At 43.0% G+C, this 17,747-nt stretch overlaps 1 long non-coding RNA gene across 1 annotated transcript in view; it reads right to left on the bottom strand.

Moving 5' to 3' along the window:
* Positions 1-185: 185 nt before the first annotated feature.
* LOC121568213 overlaps positions 186-17,747 on the bottom strand; it is a 44,778-nt gene continuing 27,216 nt past the window's right edge. Inside the window, exons 2-3 of the long non-coding RNA XR_006001211.1 lie at positions 14,658-14,714; positions 186-270 (exon numbers count right to left, since the gene is read on the bottom strand). This is a non-coding gene — a long non-coding RNA (uncharacterized LOC121568213). The remainder of the gene's footprint in view (positions 271-14,657; positions 14,715-17,747) is intronic.

Raw genomic sequence — 17,747 nt, 5'->3', positions numbered from 1 at the left:
CACACCAAATTATTGTTTATTGATTCAATGATTCAACACGCAGGCGTGCAAACACACACGCGCACACACACAACCACACACACACACACACACAGACTAATTGAACAGAGTATTTACTATGAGACTGACACACACACACACCTATATCTCATGTAATAACAAATATAGTGAGACTCTCACCTTAGGGCCAAAAGGTCCAGGATGACCTTCAAAACCTGGATAACCAACCATTCCAGGCAACCCATCATAACCTGGATGCCCAGGCTCACCCTTTGAAGAGAGAGAGAGAACATTGATAAATAAAAGGATAGAGGAGAGACACACCATTTTGTTTTGCAGTCTTTCATTGTTAATCATGCAGAATTACTAAGATGTCCACTTATCAAACAACAGCTAGATGTAACACCATGTTAATTGACTAGCAGGAGTTATTTCAATTGAGAAAAACTGATAGAACTGCTCTACAAATTCCTTACTGATTTGTGATCGAGAAATATATCACCATTATTGTTCCCAACACACACAGCAATCACACATTCACAAACCAACACACATTCTAGTGTCCTTTCTTTATGCTCAGTCATTCACACACAGAGGTACAGGTGTGTGACAACACTGATAACATCGGGCCTTTGGGAGTCAACGCCTTCACACATCATTAGATACCTATACACACACGCATGCACGCACGCGCACGCACGCACACACAAACACAAATACACATACATACTGTACCTGAGGTAATAAGCTATCTTTGTGGCCAAACCTTGACACCAGTTCCCTAGCAACTAAACAGCTCAAGCTGCTCAGCAGCACAAGTGTGTTTCGTGTCAGTCAGAGGGAAACAGTTCACACCCGTCACACCTGATTCAGCATCACACTTGGGCTGTGTTTAGACTTGACAGTTCATTCAGCTTTAGTATTCTGTATTCCAAACGGTGTCCGGATTCCCTTTTCCCGCGTTATATTCAAACGGCAGTATGCATTCTACAAAAGGTGGAATAAGTAAAAATGATGGTAGTAGCTAACTACCGTAGTTAACTAGTCAGCTAACCTCTGTAGCTAGCCAGCAAGCAACGCTAAATGGATTGCAAACGGGTTAGCATACATTTTAGCTAGCTGGTTAGCATTTATGAGGCCAGCAAACACATTCCTCACATGGTAGGAAAGTATTACCTCAAACGTTATAATGAAAAGGTGCCTCTCGGTCTCAAAACACACGTTTTCTGGAGACTTGTGGGGGGAGTGCTGATGACATCGCCCACTGTATGCGCTTTTGGTAGCCTGATTGAGTCCAGACTGAGGAGAAATCCACAAACAATGCATCCCTGACCACCTCCTGAAGTGCTCAGCCAGATCTGAACACAATCAGAACACAAAATAACTTTTGTGCGTCTAGACCTGTCTTTTGCGATTTTCGTTTTCTTATAGCAGAAGTTGCATGTAAGTGTCAAGTGTAGACACGACCTTGCAGCTTGGGGCAGTCATATCACAGTTTGCAAGCTACAGTCACCGGGCCAAATCCTCAAGTGAGATCAGGACCCGTATTCACAAAAATGATCTAGAATAAGATAAGATGTTTTCTTACAGAGAATGGAAATGTGTCTATATACTCGCAACCCAACCCAACAAGACACACATACCCCTGAGGGGCTGGAAGTAATGGGTCGGCCGCAGTGCAGCGCTCCTGGAGCAATTATTGTGTGCCTTGCTCAAGGGCGATGGTATCTAGAATGATGTCAGCAACCCAGAGTTTCCCGTCTGAACTGGGATTCAAACTGGCAACCCTCTGGTTGCTGGCCTACTTCTCTAACCACTAGGTAACCTGCCACTCTGTATCAGTCTTGCCTTTAAGATCATAATTAATAAGAAAACATGGTCGGGGGGACCTGATCCTAGATCAGCACTTCTACTCTAAGAAGCTTTATGAATATGGAGTGGCTGCGGATCCGACTTTTCACAGACCTTTTTGTCAGAGTGCTAAAGGTCCTGAAGCTTCTCTGCATGTGAGGATCCATAGACATTTAAACCAGTAGATAGTTATAGCGCTGACGTCATCCACGTATACCTATGGGAAACTCCCAATGGCGCATGAAGCCAGACGTATTTGAATTTGAAGCGTGCCATATTGCTGAATGGGGCTGAATGGCACCAAAACATCGCTAAGGATCACGGTGAAAGTGGCTGTAACTAGCAAAGGATCATGGTCGATGTAGACGTTTTCATCCTGCCTGAGCGAGTCAACCGGCATAGAGCGTGCATGAGGGCAAAGAATCTCCTCGTAGCCTGCTGGCCGGTGATTTTTTTGTATTTGTATTTATTAAGGTTCCCCATTCCTGGGATCCAGCAATATTAAGGCAGTTATATAAAATAAAAATATGACATAGCATTACATTTCAGAACACATTAAGTGTGTGCCCTCAAGCCACTACTCTACTACCACATATCTACAATAAAAAATCCATGTGTACATGTGTGTAGAGTGCGTGTGTTATCATGTGTATGTATGTATGTATATACAGTGGCTTGCGATAGTATTCACCCCCCTTGGCATTTTTCATTTTTTGTTGCCTTACAACCTCGATTAAAATTGATTTTTGGGGGGGTTGTATCATTTGATTTACACAACATGCCTACGACTTTGAAGATGCAAAATATTTTTTCTTGTGAAACAAACAAGAAATAAGACAAAAAAAACAGAAAACTTGAGCATGCATAACTATTCACCCCCCCCAAAGTCAATACTTTGTAGAGCCACCTTTTGCAGCAATTACAGCTGCAAGTCTCTTGGGGTATGTCTCTATAAGCTTGGCACATCTAGCCACTGGGATTTTTGCCCATTCTTCAAGGCAAAACTGCTCCAGCTCCTTAAAGTTGGATGGGTTCCGCTGGTGTACAGCAATATTTAAGTCATACCACAGATTCTCAATTGGATTGAGGTCTGGGCTTTGACTAGGCCATTCCAAGACATTTAAATGTTTCCCCTTAAACCACTCGAGTGTTGCTTTAGCAGTATGCTTAGGGTCATTGTCCTGCTGGAAGGTGAACCTCCGTCCCAGTCTCAAATCTCTGGAAGACTGAAACAGGTTTCCCTCAAGAATTTCCCTGTATTTAGCGCCATCCATCATTCCTCCAATTCTGACCAGTTTCCCAGTCCCTGCCGATGAAAAATATCCCCACAGCATGATGCTGTCGCCACCATGCTTCAGTGTGGGGATGGTGTTCTCGGGGTGATGAGAGGTGTTGGGTTTGCGCCAGATATAGCGTTTTCCTTGATGGCCAAAAAGCTCAGTTTTAGTCTCATCTGACCAGAGCACCTTCTTCCATATGATTGTGGAGTCTCCCACATGCCTTTTGGCGAACACCAAACGTGTTTGCTTATTTTTTTCTTTAAGCAATGGCTTTTTTCTGTCCACTCTTCCGTAAAGCCCAGCTCTGTGGAGTGTATGGCTTAAAGTGGTCCTATGGACAGATACTCCAATCTCCGCTGTGGAGCTTTGCAGCTCCTTCAGGGTTATCTTTGGTCTCTTTGTTGCTTCTCTGATTAATGCCCTCCTTGCCTGGTCCGTGAGTTTTGGTGGGCAGCCTTCTCTTGGCAGGTTTGTTGTTGTGCCATTTTCTTTCAGATTTGTAATAATGGATTTAATGGTGCTCCGTGGGAAGTTCAAAGTTTCTGATATTTTTTTATAACCCAACCCAGATCTGTACTTCTCCACAACTTTGTCCCTGACCTGTTTGGAGAGCTCCTTGGTCTTCATGGTGCCGCTTGCTTGGTGGTGCCCCTTGCTTAGTGGTGTTGCAGACTCTGGGGCCTCTGGGGCGGCAGGTAGCTTAGTGGGTAAGAGCGTTGTGCCAGTAATCGAAAGGTCGCTGGTTCTAATCCCCGAGCCAACTAGGTGAAAAATCTGTCGATGTGCCCTTAAGCAAGGCACTTAACCCTAATTGCTCCTGTAAGTCGCTCTGGATAAGAGCGTCTGCTAAATGACTAAAATGTAAATGTAAATGCCTTTCAGAACAGGTGTATATATACTGAGATCATGTGAGAGATCATGTGATACTTAGATTACACACAGGTGGACTTTATTTAACTAATTATGTGACTTCTGAAGGTTATTGGTTGCACCAGATCTTATTTAGGGGCTTCATAGCAAAGGGAGTGAATACATATAAACGCACCACTTCATTGTTATTTATCTTTGAGAATATTTTGAAACAAGTAATTTTTTTCATGTCACTTCACCAATTTGGACTATTTTGTGTATGTCCATTACATGAAATCCAAATAAAAATCCATACAAATTACAGGTTGCAATGCAACAAAAAAGGAAAAATGCCAAGGGGGATGAATACTTTTGCAAGGCACTGTACGTGTCTTTGCCTGTGTGTAATTGGTCTGTATCAGCACGTGGTCCTGTGTGACGACAAATGTAGTAGTCAGAATGGATCACAATTTAATTAAATATCTTGATATGTAACAAACTTTTGTTTTAAATTACCCTGGGGATTGAACTTGATCATAATAAACAAATTTTAGATTTTTGTGGGCTGTTCTGGCGATCACAATTTACATAGGCTTTCTAGAGTAGACCAGGGCTTTTGGCACCGCTAGGTTGCTATGCAGTAGCCGACCAGGAGAATTCTTGACTTCATGCTCCAGACCGGACACTGTGGGCCTGTGCGGATCACGTTCAGCGCATGTGTTTATTCTCTACTTTACGCACAGTCTCTGTTCTACTCGTAGAGCATGGGCTACTATGGCGAATGATGCTCTTTTAATAAAGTTAGATCAAAGCTGAATCAATGTCTGCAAGATAGTAGCCTATTCTACATAGCAGAACCAAATATAATAGCATTAACATTACTGTGAGACAAAAACATTACTGTGAGACAAAAACACCACTGCATTTTTCTCTCATGTGGCCAAAACTCAACAGCACGCGCAAAATATACAAGTAGGCTATGCTACAGTTTGTTAACACCATCTGCTCTAAAGTTCACTCGCTGTACATCAATCAACACAACACTGTAGGTTTCTTCGAAACAACACTGTAACTGTAACTCAAGAAGAACTAAATGCATGAATCCCCATGAAACTGATTGAGATCAAATGATTGGTGTGCAGATGCTGCATGTACGTTTCATCAGTAAAACTTGAAGAATTATCATTCACTATTGACAGTGAGAAATGTGACGGGAAGGAGACCACAACAATGTGTTTGTAAAGTAGAACTAAAGAAACTCATGCACAGAACGTAATCCACACGTGCACAGAAGCTTCAGGACCTTTAGTGCTTGGGAAGAAAGGTCCAGAAAAGTCACACCTACATCAGCTGTATATGATTAATGCAGAGATTACACACTATTCTCTGATGTTGGGATTCGGTTCACAGAGAGTGAATCAAACTCCAGAGAATTCAATTGCTAAACATTCGTTCAACAGAAATGATTGAGCCACTTGTTTGAAGATTCCTAGGTTGCAGTATTCCAATGTAATAGCATGTATTACTTGTACTGTCATATCGTGTACTACAATGCAATATCATGAATGCCAAATTCACACTATAAGGCTGACCCAAACCGTACTGTGCTGGCTTGGATCTTTTCTTTTTACATTGTCCTTTCAAGCACGGTTCGAAACTATGGTAGATACATAACCAAGCCAGCCCAGTACAGCTTGGTTTGGCACAATAGTGTGAAAAGGGTAAAATATGAACGCAACATGCAACAATTTGAAAGATTTGACTGAGTTACAGTTCATTTAAGGAAATCAGTCAATTGATTTAAATTAATTAGGCCCTAATCTATGGATTTTACATGACTGGGAATACAGATATGCATATTTTTTTTAAGTAGGGGCGTGGATCAGAAAACCAGTCAGTATCTGGTGTGACCACCATTTGCCTCATGCAAATTTGACACATCTCCTTCGGATAGAGTTGATCAGGCTGTTGAGTGTAAAAAGCTGTCATCAAGGCAAAGGGTGGCTATTTGAAGAATCTCAAATATAACATATTTTGACTTGTTTAACACTTTTTTGGTTACTACATGATTCCACATGTGTTATTTTATAGTTTTGATGTCTTCACTATTATTCTACAATGTAAAAAATAGTAAAAATAAAGAAAAACCCATGAATGAGTAGGTGTGTCCAACCTTTTGACTGGTACTGTATGTGTTGGGGTCAATGGAGGGTGGATAAGAACTAGGAGTATGGAAAGTTACTGAGTGAGACAATGGGGGAGGCAGGAAGTTTAAATTCTGTAGAATATGTTATTGTTAAATCTCATGGATCATATGGAGGGAGGCAAAGGGCAACAGTCTGGTTTCAGTCACTGATAAGGTAGGACAGCCGTGTATTTGGGAGGAGTGAGGAATTCGACCCGAGGTCAAGTCAGATGAAGTGAGAAGGAACAGTCCTATTATGCAAACACATAGAGTACATTCGTAAAGTATTCAGACGCCTTGACTTCTTTGACATTTTGTTACTTTACAGCCTTACTTTAAAATTGATAAACATGATTTTTCCCTCCTCGATCTACACAAAATACCCCATAATGACAAAACAAAAACAGGTTTTTAGATTTTGTTTGCAAAAATAAAAAACTGAAATATCACATTTACATACGAATTCAGACCATTAAATCAGTACTTTGTTGAAGCACCTTTGGCAGCAATTACAGCCTCAAGTCTTCCTGGGTATGATGCTACAAGCTTGGAACACCTGTATTTGGGGAGTTTCTCCCATTCTTCTCTGCAGATCCTCTCAAGCTCTGTCAGGTTGGATTGGGAGCGTCGCTGCACAGCTATTGTCAGGTCTCTCTAGAGATGTTAGATCGGGTTCAAGTCCGGGCTCTGGCTGGGCCACTCAAGGACATTCAGAGACTTGTCCCGAAGCCACTCCTGCATTGTCTTGGCTGTGTGCTTAGGGTCGTTGTCCTGTTGGAAGGTGAACCTTCGCCCCAGTCTGAGGTCCTGAGCAATCTGGAGCAGGTTTTCATCAAGGATCTCTCTGTACTTTGCTCCGTTCATCTTTCCCTCGATCCTGACTAGTCTCCTAGTCCTTGCTGTTGAAAACATCCCCACAGCATGATGCTGCCACCACCATGCTTCACCGTACGGATGGTGCCAGGATTCCTCCAGACGTGACGCTTGGCATTTGGGCCAAAGAGTTCAATCTTGGTTTCATCAGACCAGAGAATCTTGTTTCTCATGGTCTGAGAGTCCTTTAGGTGCCTTTTGGCAAACTCCAAGCAGGCTGTCATGTGCCTTCTACTGAGGAGTGGCATCCATCTGGCAACTCTACCATAAAGGCCTGATTGTTGGAGTGCTGCAGAGATGGTTATCCTTCTGGAACGTTCCCCATCTCCACAGAGGAACTCTGGAGCTCTGTCAGAGTGACCATTGGGTTTTTGGTCACCTCCCCGACCAAGGCCCTTCTCCCACGATTGCTAAGTTTGGCCAGGCGGCCAGCTCTAGTTAGAGTCTTGGTGGTTCTAAACTTCTTTCATTTAAGAATGATTGAGGCCACTGTGTTCTTGGGGGCCTTCAATGCTGCATAAATGTTTTGGAATCCTTCCCCAGATCTGTGCCTCGACACAATCCTGTCTTGGAGCTCTACGTACAATTCCTTCGACCTTATGGCTTTTGCTCTGACATACATTGTCAACTGTGGGATTTTATATAGACAGGTGTGTGCCTTTTCAAATCATGTCCAATCAACTGAATTTACCACACATGGATTCTCATTATTGCATTACTGAGAATGTGTTGGAATTTGGAAATAAGGTCCTGACGTCATCAGAGTGCACAGCTGAACACTGTATACTGGAAACACTCCGTTTTTTATTTTAACTAAAACATAACCAATCTTTGTTAAACATAAATATCGAACTTGTTTTTGCATGGTTTCCGTGACGAGGTTAGCTTTTAACAGCTAGCACTGCTATTTCTTGTCCGAAATACCGCTTAACTGACAGGTTGAAGTCTGTTTGAAAGAGCCGCTAATCTAGCTAAGCTGCTAACGTTAGCCATCAAGCTAGTTTTCCAATGGAGCCCTCTTTGTCTGGAGAAGTAAATGAACGGTTCCAGCGCTGTAGGAGCTGTATCAAATATGCTTTGTTTAAGGACAAACTGGATCACTCAGAGTTCCAATGCGGCAATTGTTTGCTTTCTGAGGATTATAGGCTTGAGGTGGCTTCCTTGATCTTGCAGGTAGCCAGCCTATGTAAGAAACTGGAATGTTTACCTTTTCTACGCCGGTGGCTGGACGGCATTCGCACATGTTGGATGCATCTCCGTCTTGTCGTTTGTCGTTATCCGACTGGCCGGTGTTGCCTGGAGTTCGTTCGCCAGGGGAGCCATCTCCTGCCTCTCCTCCCACATCAGATAGCGGAGTCGAAGGAGCACAGCAAGAGGAGCATGGCAATCAATGATGGTCGCATGTCACGAGCCATGGAAGCCGAAGACAGCGGCCGGCCGCAAAGCAGTCTACACTTCCAATGAGAGGCCCGGCGAGGATACAAACAACGAATAGTTTCGCCGCCCTGGAGACTGATCTTCCTGCACATTCGTCGCTGGGGGTACCTGTGTCTGCAGCCACTCCTACTCCTTCCCCTATGATTTGGATGGAAAATTACTGAGGATAATAGCGGACGATATTGGCACTCCTATTTTCCATATCTTCAATATAAGCCTACTAGAACGTGTGCCCTCAGGCCTGGAGGGAAGCAAAAGTCATTCCGCTACCTAAGGCTAGTAAAGCCCCCTTTACTGGCTCAAATAACTGACCAATCAGCCTGTTACCAACCCTTTGTGAAATTATGGAAAAAAAGGTAATTGACCAGACACAATGCTATTTTACAGTAAACAAATTGACAACAGACTTTTAGCACGCTTATAGGGAAGGACATTCAACAAGCACAGCACTTACACAAATCACTGTTGATGAAAAATGTATGCACTCACTAAACTGTAAGTCGCTCTGGATAAGAGTGTCTGCTAAATGACTAAAATGTAAATGTAAATGTTGATTGGCTGAGAGACATTGATGATAAAAAATATTGTGGGGGCTGTTCTGTCAGGTGACAAAACTGCTTGGAGTAACCCTGGATTGTAAACTGTCATGGTCAAAGCATATTGATTCAACAGTAGCTAAGACTGTCAATAATAAAGCGCTACTCTGCCTTCTTAACAGCACTATCATCAAGGCGGATGCTACAAGCTCTAGTTTTGTCGCACCTGGACTACTGTTCAGTTGTGTGATCAGGTGCAACAAAGAGGGACTTAGGAAAATTGCAATTGGCTCAGAATAGGGCAGCATGGCTGGCCCTTGGATGTACACAGAGCGCAAACATTAATAATATGCATGTCAATATCTCCTGGCTCAAAGTGGAGGAGAGATTGACTTCATGACTTCTTGTATTTGTGAGAGGTATTGACATGTTGAAAGCACTGAGCTGTCTGTTTAATGACTAGCACACAGCTCAGACACCCATGCATACCCCACAAGACATGCCACAAGAGGTCCCGACGGTTACTCTGACAGAGCACCAGAGTTCCTCTGTGGAGATGGGAGAACCTTCCAGAAGGACAACCATCTTTGCAGCACTCCACCAATCAGGCCTTTATGGTAGTGTGGCCAGACGGAAGCCACTCCTCAGTTAAAGGCACATGACAGCCCGCTTGGAGTTTGCCAAAAGGCACCTAAAGACTCTCTGGTCTGATGAAACCAAGATTGAACTCTTGGGTCTGAATGCCAAACGTCATGTCTGTAGGAAACCTGGCACCATCCCTACGGTGAAGCATGGTGGTGGCAGCATCAGGCTGTGGGGATGCTTTTCGGTGGCAAGGACTGGGAGACTATTCAGGATTGAGGAAAAGATGAATGGAGCAAAGTACAGAGAGATCCTCAATGAAAACCTGCTCCACAGCGCTCAGGACCCCAGACTGTGGCAAAGGTTCACCTTCCAACAGGACAATGACCCTAAGCACACAGCCAAGACAACGCAGGAGTGGCTTCGGGACAAGTCTCTAAATGTCCTTGAGTGGCCCAGCCAGACCCCGGACTTGAACCCAATCGAACATCTCAGGAGAGACCTGAAAATAGCTGTGTAGCGACGCTCTCCATCCAACCTAACAGACCTTGAGAGGATCTGCAGATACAGGTGTGCCAAGCTTGTAGCGTCATACCCAAGAAGACTTGAGGCTGTAATCACTGCCAAAGGTGCTTCAACAAAGTACTGATTAAAGGGTCTGAATACTTATGTAAATGTGATATTTCAGTTTTTGCTTTGTCATTATGGGTATTGTGTGTAGATTGATGAGGGGGAAAAACAATTTAATCAATTTTAGAATACGGCTGTAACGTAACAAAGTGGAAAAAGTCAAGGGGTCTGAATACTTTCCGAATGCACTGTACATATAGCCATGACTACATGGAACTCTATTCCACATCAGGTAACTGATCCAAGCAGTAGAATCATAAATAACATTAAAAATCATTAAAAAACAGATAAAAATCAACTTTATGGAACAGCGGGGACTGTGAAGCAACGTAAACATAGGCGCAGACACATGCATACTCACACATGATAGCATACGGACTATACACACATGTACACATGGATTTTGTGTTGTAGATACAGTGGGGGAAAAAAGTATTTAGTCAGCCACCAATTGTGCAAGTTCTCCCACTTAAAAGTATGAGAGAGGCCTGTAATTTTCATTATAGGTACACGTCAACTATGACAGACAAAATGAGAAAAAAATTCCAGAAAATCACATTGTAGGATTTTTTATGAATTTATTTGCAAATTATGGTGGAAAATAAGTATTTGGTCAATAACAAAAGTTTCTCAATACTTTGTTATATACCCTTTGTTGGCAATGACACAGGTCAAACGTTTTCTGTAAGTCTTCACAAGGTTTTCACACACTGTTGCTGGTATTTTGGCCCATTCCTCCATGCAGATCTCCTCTAGAGCAGTGATGTTTTGGGGCTGTCCCTGGGCAACACGGACTTTCAACTCCCTCCAAAGATTTTCTATGGGGTTGAGATCTGGAGACTGGCTAGGCCACTCCAGGACCTTGAAATGCTTCTTACGAAGCCACTCCTTCATTGCCCGGGCGGTGTGTTTGGGATCATTGTCATGCTGAAAGACCCAGCCACGTTTCATCTTCAATGCCCTTGCTGATGGAAGGAGGTTTTCACTCAAAATCTCACGATACATGGCCCCATTCATTCTTTCCTTTACACGGATCAGTCGTCCTGGTCCCTTTGCAGAAAAACAGCCCCAAAGCATGATGTTTCCACCCCCATGCTTCACAGTAGGTATGGTGTTCTTTGGATGCAACTCAGCATTATTTGTCCTCCAAACACGACGAGTTGAGTTTTTACCAAAAAGTTCTATTTTGGTTTCATCTGACCATATGACATTCTCCCAATCCTCTTCTGGATCATCCAAATGCACTCTAGCAAACTTCAGACGGGCCTGGACATGTACTGGCTTAAGCAGGGGGACACGTCTGGCACTGCAGGATTTGAGTCCCTGGCGGCGTAATGTGTTACTGATGGTAGGCTTTGTTACTTTGGTCCCAGCTCTCTGCAGGTCATTCACTAGGTCCCCCCATTTTATTCTGGGATTTTTGCTCACCGTTCTTGTGATCATTTTGACCCCACGGGGTGAGATCTTGTGTGGAGCCCCAGATCGAGGGAGATTATCAGTGGTCTTGTATGTCTTCCATTTCCTAATAATTGCTCCCACAGTTGATTTCTTCAAACCAAGCTGCTTACCTATTGCAGATTCAGTCTTCCCAGCCTGGTGCAGGTCTACAATTTTGTTTCTGGTATCCTTTGACAGCTCTTTGGTCTTGGCCATAGTGGAGTTTGGAGTGTGACTGTTTGAGGTTGTGGACAGGTGTCTTTTATACTGATAACAAGTTCAAACAGGTGCCATTAATACAGGTAACCAGTGGAGGACAGAGGAGCCTCTTAAAGAAGAAGTTACAGGTCTGTGAGAGCCAGAAATCTTGCTAGTTTGTAGGTGACCAAATACTTATTTTCCACCATAATTTGCAAATAAATTCATAAAAAATCCTACAATGTGATTTTCTGGATTATTTTTTCTCATTTTGTCTGTCATAGTTGACGTGTACCTATGTACTACGGGTGGGTGTTGCTATGGTGACCAATGATCTAAGATAAGGCGGGGATTTGCCTAGAAGTGATTTATAGATTACCTGGAGCCAGTGGGTTTGGCGACGAATATGTAGTGAGGGCCAGCCAACGAGAGCGTACAGGTCACAATGGTGGGTAGTATATGGGGCTTTGGTGACAAAACGGATGGCACTGTGATAGACTACATCCAATTTGCTGAGTAGAGTGTTGGAAGCTATTTTGTAAATGACATCGCCGAAGTCAAGGATCGGTAGGATAGTCAGTTTTACGAGGGCATGTTTAGCAGCATGAGTGAAGGAGGCTTTGTTGCGAAATAGGAAGCCGATTCTAGATTTAACTTTGGATTGGAGATGCATAATGTGAGTCTGAAGGAGAGTTTACGGTCTAACCAGACACCTAGGTATTTGTAGTTGTCCACATATTCTAAGTCAGACCCGCCGAGAGTAGTGATTCTAGTCGGGCGGGCGGGTGCAAGCAGCGTTCGATTGAAGAGCATGCATTTAGTTTTACTAGCGTTTAAGAGCAGTTGGAGGCTACGGAAGGCGTGTTGTAGGGCATTGAAGCTCATTTGGAGGTTTGTTAACACAGTGTCCAATGAAGGGCCAGATGTATACAAAATGGTGTCGTCTGCTTAGAGGTGGATCTGAGAGTCACCAGCAGCAAGAGCGACATCATTGATATACACAGAGAATAGAGTCGGCCCGAGAATTGAACCCTGTGGCACCCCCATAGAGACTGCCAGAGGTCCAGACAACAGGCTCTCCGATTTGACACATTGAACTCTATCTGAGAAGTAGTTGGTGAACCAGGCAAGGCAGGCATTTGAGAAACCAAGGCTATTTAGTCTGCCAATAAGAATGCGGTGATTGACAGAGTCAAAAGGTCGATGAAGACAGCTGCACAGTACTGTCTTTTATCGATCAAGGTTATTATATCGTTTAGGACCTTGAGCGTGGCTGAGTTGCACCCATGACCAGCTCGGAAACCAGATTGCATAGCGGAGAAGGTACGGTGGGATTCGAAATGGTCGGTGATCTGTTTGTTAACTTGGCTTTCAAATACTTTCGAAAGGCAGGGCAGGATGGATATAGGTCTGTAACAGTTTGGATCTAGAGTGTCACCCCCTTTGAAGAGGGGGATGACCGTGGCAGCTTTCCAATCTCTGGGGATCTCAGACAATACGAAAGAGAGGTTGAACAGGCTAGTAATAGGCCTTGCGACAATTTCGGCGGCTAATTTTAGAAAGAGAGGGTCCAGATTGTCTAGCCCAGCTGATTTGTAGGGGTCCAGATTTAGCAGCTCTTTCAGGACATCAGTTATCTGAATTTGGGTGAAGGAGAAGTGGGGGGGGGGGCATGGGCAAGTTGCAGCGGAGGGTGCAGAGCTGGTGGCCGGGGTAGGGGTAACCAGGTGGAAAGCATGGCCAGCCATAGCAAAATGCTTATTGAAATTCTCGATTATCGTACATTTATCGGTGGTGACAGTGTTTCCTAGCCTCAGTGCAGTGGGTAGCTGGGAGGAGGTGCTCTTATTCTCCATGGACTTTACAGTGTCCCAAAACGTTTTGTAGAATAAGGCTGTAACGTAACAAAATGTGGAAAAAGTCAAGGGGTCTGAATAATTTCCGAATGCACTGTATATCTCACTAGGTCAGATTTTTTAGTCTCCATATATCCACTAGTGTCCTTTATATTTGTGATCTCCTTAAGGGCACGGTGTTGATAGCTGGTAGAGTGATTTCCTTTACGGTCCATTGTGGTACTTAACACTGTGTTATAGTCTCCCACCTTTGATCATTTGTTTCCTGTAAATTCAGCAGATTGGTATAAATATTTTAGAAGTGTAGATCATCCTGATTTGGACCATATAGATTAATGACCCAAATCTGTTTTTCGTCCACTTTCATATTCAAAAGGGTCTACCTTCATTGCGAATCTTTCCTGACAGTTTGCACATTCGGACCGAAATGATTGTTAATTAGTATCATCATGATAGAAAAAATATTTACCGCCCCAGACCTTTTTCCACTTCATCTAAAGATGTTTCCATTTAAACACAGACATTATATTCCTTCTCTTTTGGCCACGCAAAGACTGATAATCTTTTCTTATAATCTGCTAAGCCGTTACAATTATAACTGGCTATACTTATTTCAACCCTTACCATAATTAGATCCTCCCCCGCACACACATTTAAAAGTGTTTGATTGATGTAAGCATGGGATGGAGGGAGGTTACAAGTGCATTCTTAGAGCAGAACAGTAGAGAATTCTAGGGCAGAACAGTAGAACTGGGAACTACCATAGGTGTGATGATGTAAGGTGATGATTTGTCTAGAATCAAACCGTCCAACATAAACAGAATAACATACACCCTTCCCACCCACACAACAAGGTAATTAGTTAATTAGGGTGCAAGGGGCATGTCTTTCTTTCTCTTCTGGAGTAGGGTTAGTAAATAAAATATAGTGTTACGCCACATACCTTAGTGCCTTTTACTCCATCACAGTGACACCTGGACTTTCCGGTGCAGCTACACGCCTGTGGACAAAACGGTACAACAGTCAGTTTCACTCACCCAACTCACTAAGTTGGCCTGAATACAGTATTACATGGAATGGCAACCCTCTGGGTAAAACCCTGACGCAACATACAGATGACGTTGATAGAACCTTGGTTCAATTTATTTTTCCTAGTGGAGAAGCCTTTTAAATATCACTGTAAGTGCTAAAGCCTTTAAAGTTACACTGATGACTAGTCTATGTTTACTCTGTATTTGAGAAAATCCTCTCACACATCCTCTAACAATTATCACCAACGGGACTATTGAGCAGACAGAGATGCAAAGCATTCCTCGCCAAACACGACATTCTACGGTACCCCGGCGCGTACCTTTGCATACAGTATTATATTCAGTAAATTATCTTCCAATACTAGGGCTGGGAGTGCAAGTCATTGTGTGTGTGTTTCAGCTGATTATCTGTAAAGAACAACCAATCTTCACAATGCCTGGAGAGGCATTTAACCAGTCAATTTGCTATAATTATCCTATATTGTGAAATAATCCTATATTCAGCATCTTGAACACTCACATTGAGTCAATAATCCTCTCACAACAAGGTGTACCCACAAACCCACCCAGAAACCCCAGTGGTTCAGTTCTGCCATGCTCAGGATGCCATGTTGACCTGAAACGTGCCACATCCCAGACCTTCTTATCTCAGGTGGGTACCTTCCTGAAGTACGTCAGACACAACAAGAATGCTTGATAATCTTATATCAAGTTAGAGCTTCTGGTTTGATTTGCCTTGTTTTTCCTTGTTTCCCAATGTAACAGAGATAGACACTCTGTCCACAAAGGTTGTTTGGGTTTCTGACGTCATGCAACACAAATGGATGGTGGGGGGGTGGGTTGAGGGAACAGGGGCGGATTTAGTGATTTGGAGGCTCCCGGCATCCCTGCTCCATTTGTGTTGCATGCTGTCGGAAACCCAAACAACCGTTGTGGACAAAGTGTCTATCTCACTGCATCTCCCCAGATAACTCTGTCTTTCTTCCAGTACAGATAATCTCATTCATTAGGAACATGCAACAGTCTGAGGCCCCCCTCCATCCCCTCCTATGTGCTCTTGCGCATGCACAATTATTTTAATGTATTTTTTTATATGTAAACAGACATGTTATTTAACAGTAAAAATGTATTACCTTTTAATATGACAAGAACACAACCAGTCATGATGTTTTCATCTGATTGTCAAACAAATCACTTCAAAAAGTAGGTTACCTTCGCATGTTGATCCAAAATATTTCTAGCATCCGAACAGTGCACTGTTCACCCAGGAACTTGCCTTCAATTTGCAAGTGGCTGAAACTCTCTCACCGGAGAAATCATCCGAGCAAGCGAAACAGCGCCCCTCTGTCTTACTATATGTAGCCCATGTATCTGATGCTGTCTGGACAAAAACAGTATGACATGCCATACTTTTGTTGTCCAGACAGCATCAGACACATGGGCTACACATACTGTACATGTCCTCTGCCTCGATGACGATGGCAGTATTATCAGCAGCAAAATTATTTAACTTAGGTAATTTTTCTGTTAACATTTAATATTATTTATTTATTTTATTTTCTCTGCCCTGATCTGAAAGCGCTTAATTGCTGCAGCTTAATTTCAATAAAAGTCATGTTTGCAATCATAAAGTGTGAAATAATGCACAGCAGCTCTGTAAGGGTGAAAAAGTCCATTATTATGAACAAGTCCCTGAGTGATTAATGACACTTGTTTCTACTATTATGAGAAAAACTTGGATTACATTAATATCGATATGAAACACAGGATATGTATATGTATGGAAATAAATTATTGATCTATTATTAGATGTGGCCTCATTAACCTGGGCATAGTGGCCAGGCAAAACCTCCCACCCTCCCCATTTCCTTTGCAACTTTGAAGCTACCTGCAGATTTTGCTGCTCCTCGACCGGAGCATGGGGGGGGGGGGCTCAAGCAACAACAGAGGCCCCTTGATAATGTGAGGCCTGAGGCAATTGCCTCTTCTGCCTAATGGAAAGTCAGCCACTGGGAAGGAGACAACGAGACAGACAGGGTCCTATCTATTGTACACACACACACACACACACACACACACACACACACACAAAGTCTCTTTCTCCCACACACACACACACACACACACACGAGCACACACACACAAACGCATACACACACACTTAAACACACACAAACACATCCAGACAAAAATAATTGGCATACTTAAAAACAAGAATGTACTGTATAGAGGTTTTAGATTTTTATACTAACCATGTAAATAATATGATCATAGCAGTTGAATGATAGGAATGAGGCTTGGTGTCAAAAAAAAGTGTGTGTGCATCTGACTGTGTGTGAATTTGAATGATGTTGTTATCGCCCTGGCAGGATCTTGGGCCCTTTGTGAAGGCTCCACAGTCCCCTGATAACACATCATCAGACAGAGACCTGCACACACCTGGGGCATGCAAGCGAGAGAGAGAGGAGGAGGAGAGGGCAAAGAGGGGAGGAAAGAGAGGGGAGATGGAGGTGACAAGAAGAAGAAGAAGAAGAAGAAGAAGAAGAAGAAGAAGAAGAAGAAGAAGAAGAAGAAGAAGAAGAAGAAGAAGAAGAAGAAGAAGAAGAAGAAGAAGAAGAAGAAGAAGAAGAAGAAGAAGAAGACGAAGACGAAGAAGAAGACGAAGAAGAAGACGAAGAAGAAAGAGAGAGAGAGATGAAGGATGGACACATGGATAGAGACAAAGACAGCATGAATACCTAAATTACTCTGTTCTCTCACAAAGATTAACACTAGTTAGCAGAGAAAACAGTAAAAAAGGACTGTGAGCGGTCAAGGACACTTTATAATATTATAGTTGTCATAATCTAATAATATATTAAGACATTTTGAAAAGTCAATGAGTATGTGTCTATATATCAGTAACGAAACACAGCTTAGAGGAGTTGCATTTCACTATGGCTTCGTAAACAAATGGCAACCTATTCTCTATATAGTGCATTACTTTTGACCAGAGCCCTATG

The sequence above is a fragment of the Coregonus clupeaformis genome, chromosome 6, assembly GCF_020615455.1.
Source record: "Coregonus clupeaformis isolate EN_2021a chromosome 6, ASM2061545v1, whole genome shotgun sequence".
Classification (NCBI taxonomy): Eukaryota; Metazoa; Chordata; class Actinopteri; order Salmoniformes; family Salmonidae; genus Coregonus; species Coregonus clupeaformis.
Note: the sequence above shows the minus strand (reverse complement) of the source record. Positions and strands in the feature narration are given on the sequence as shown.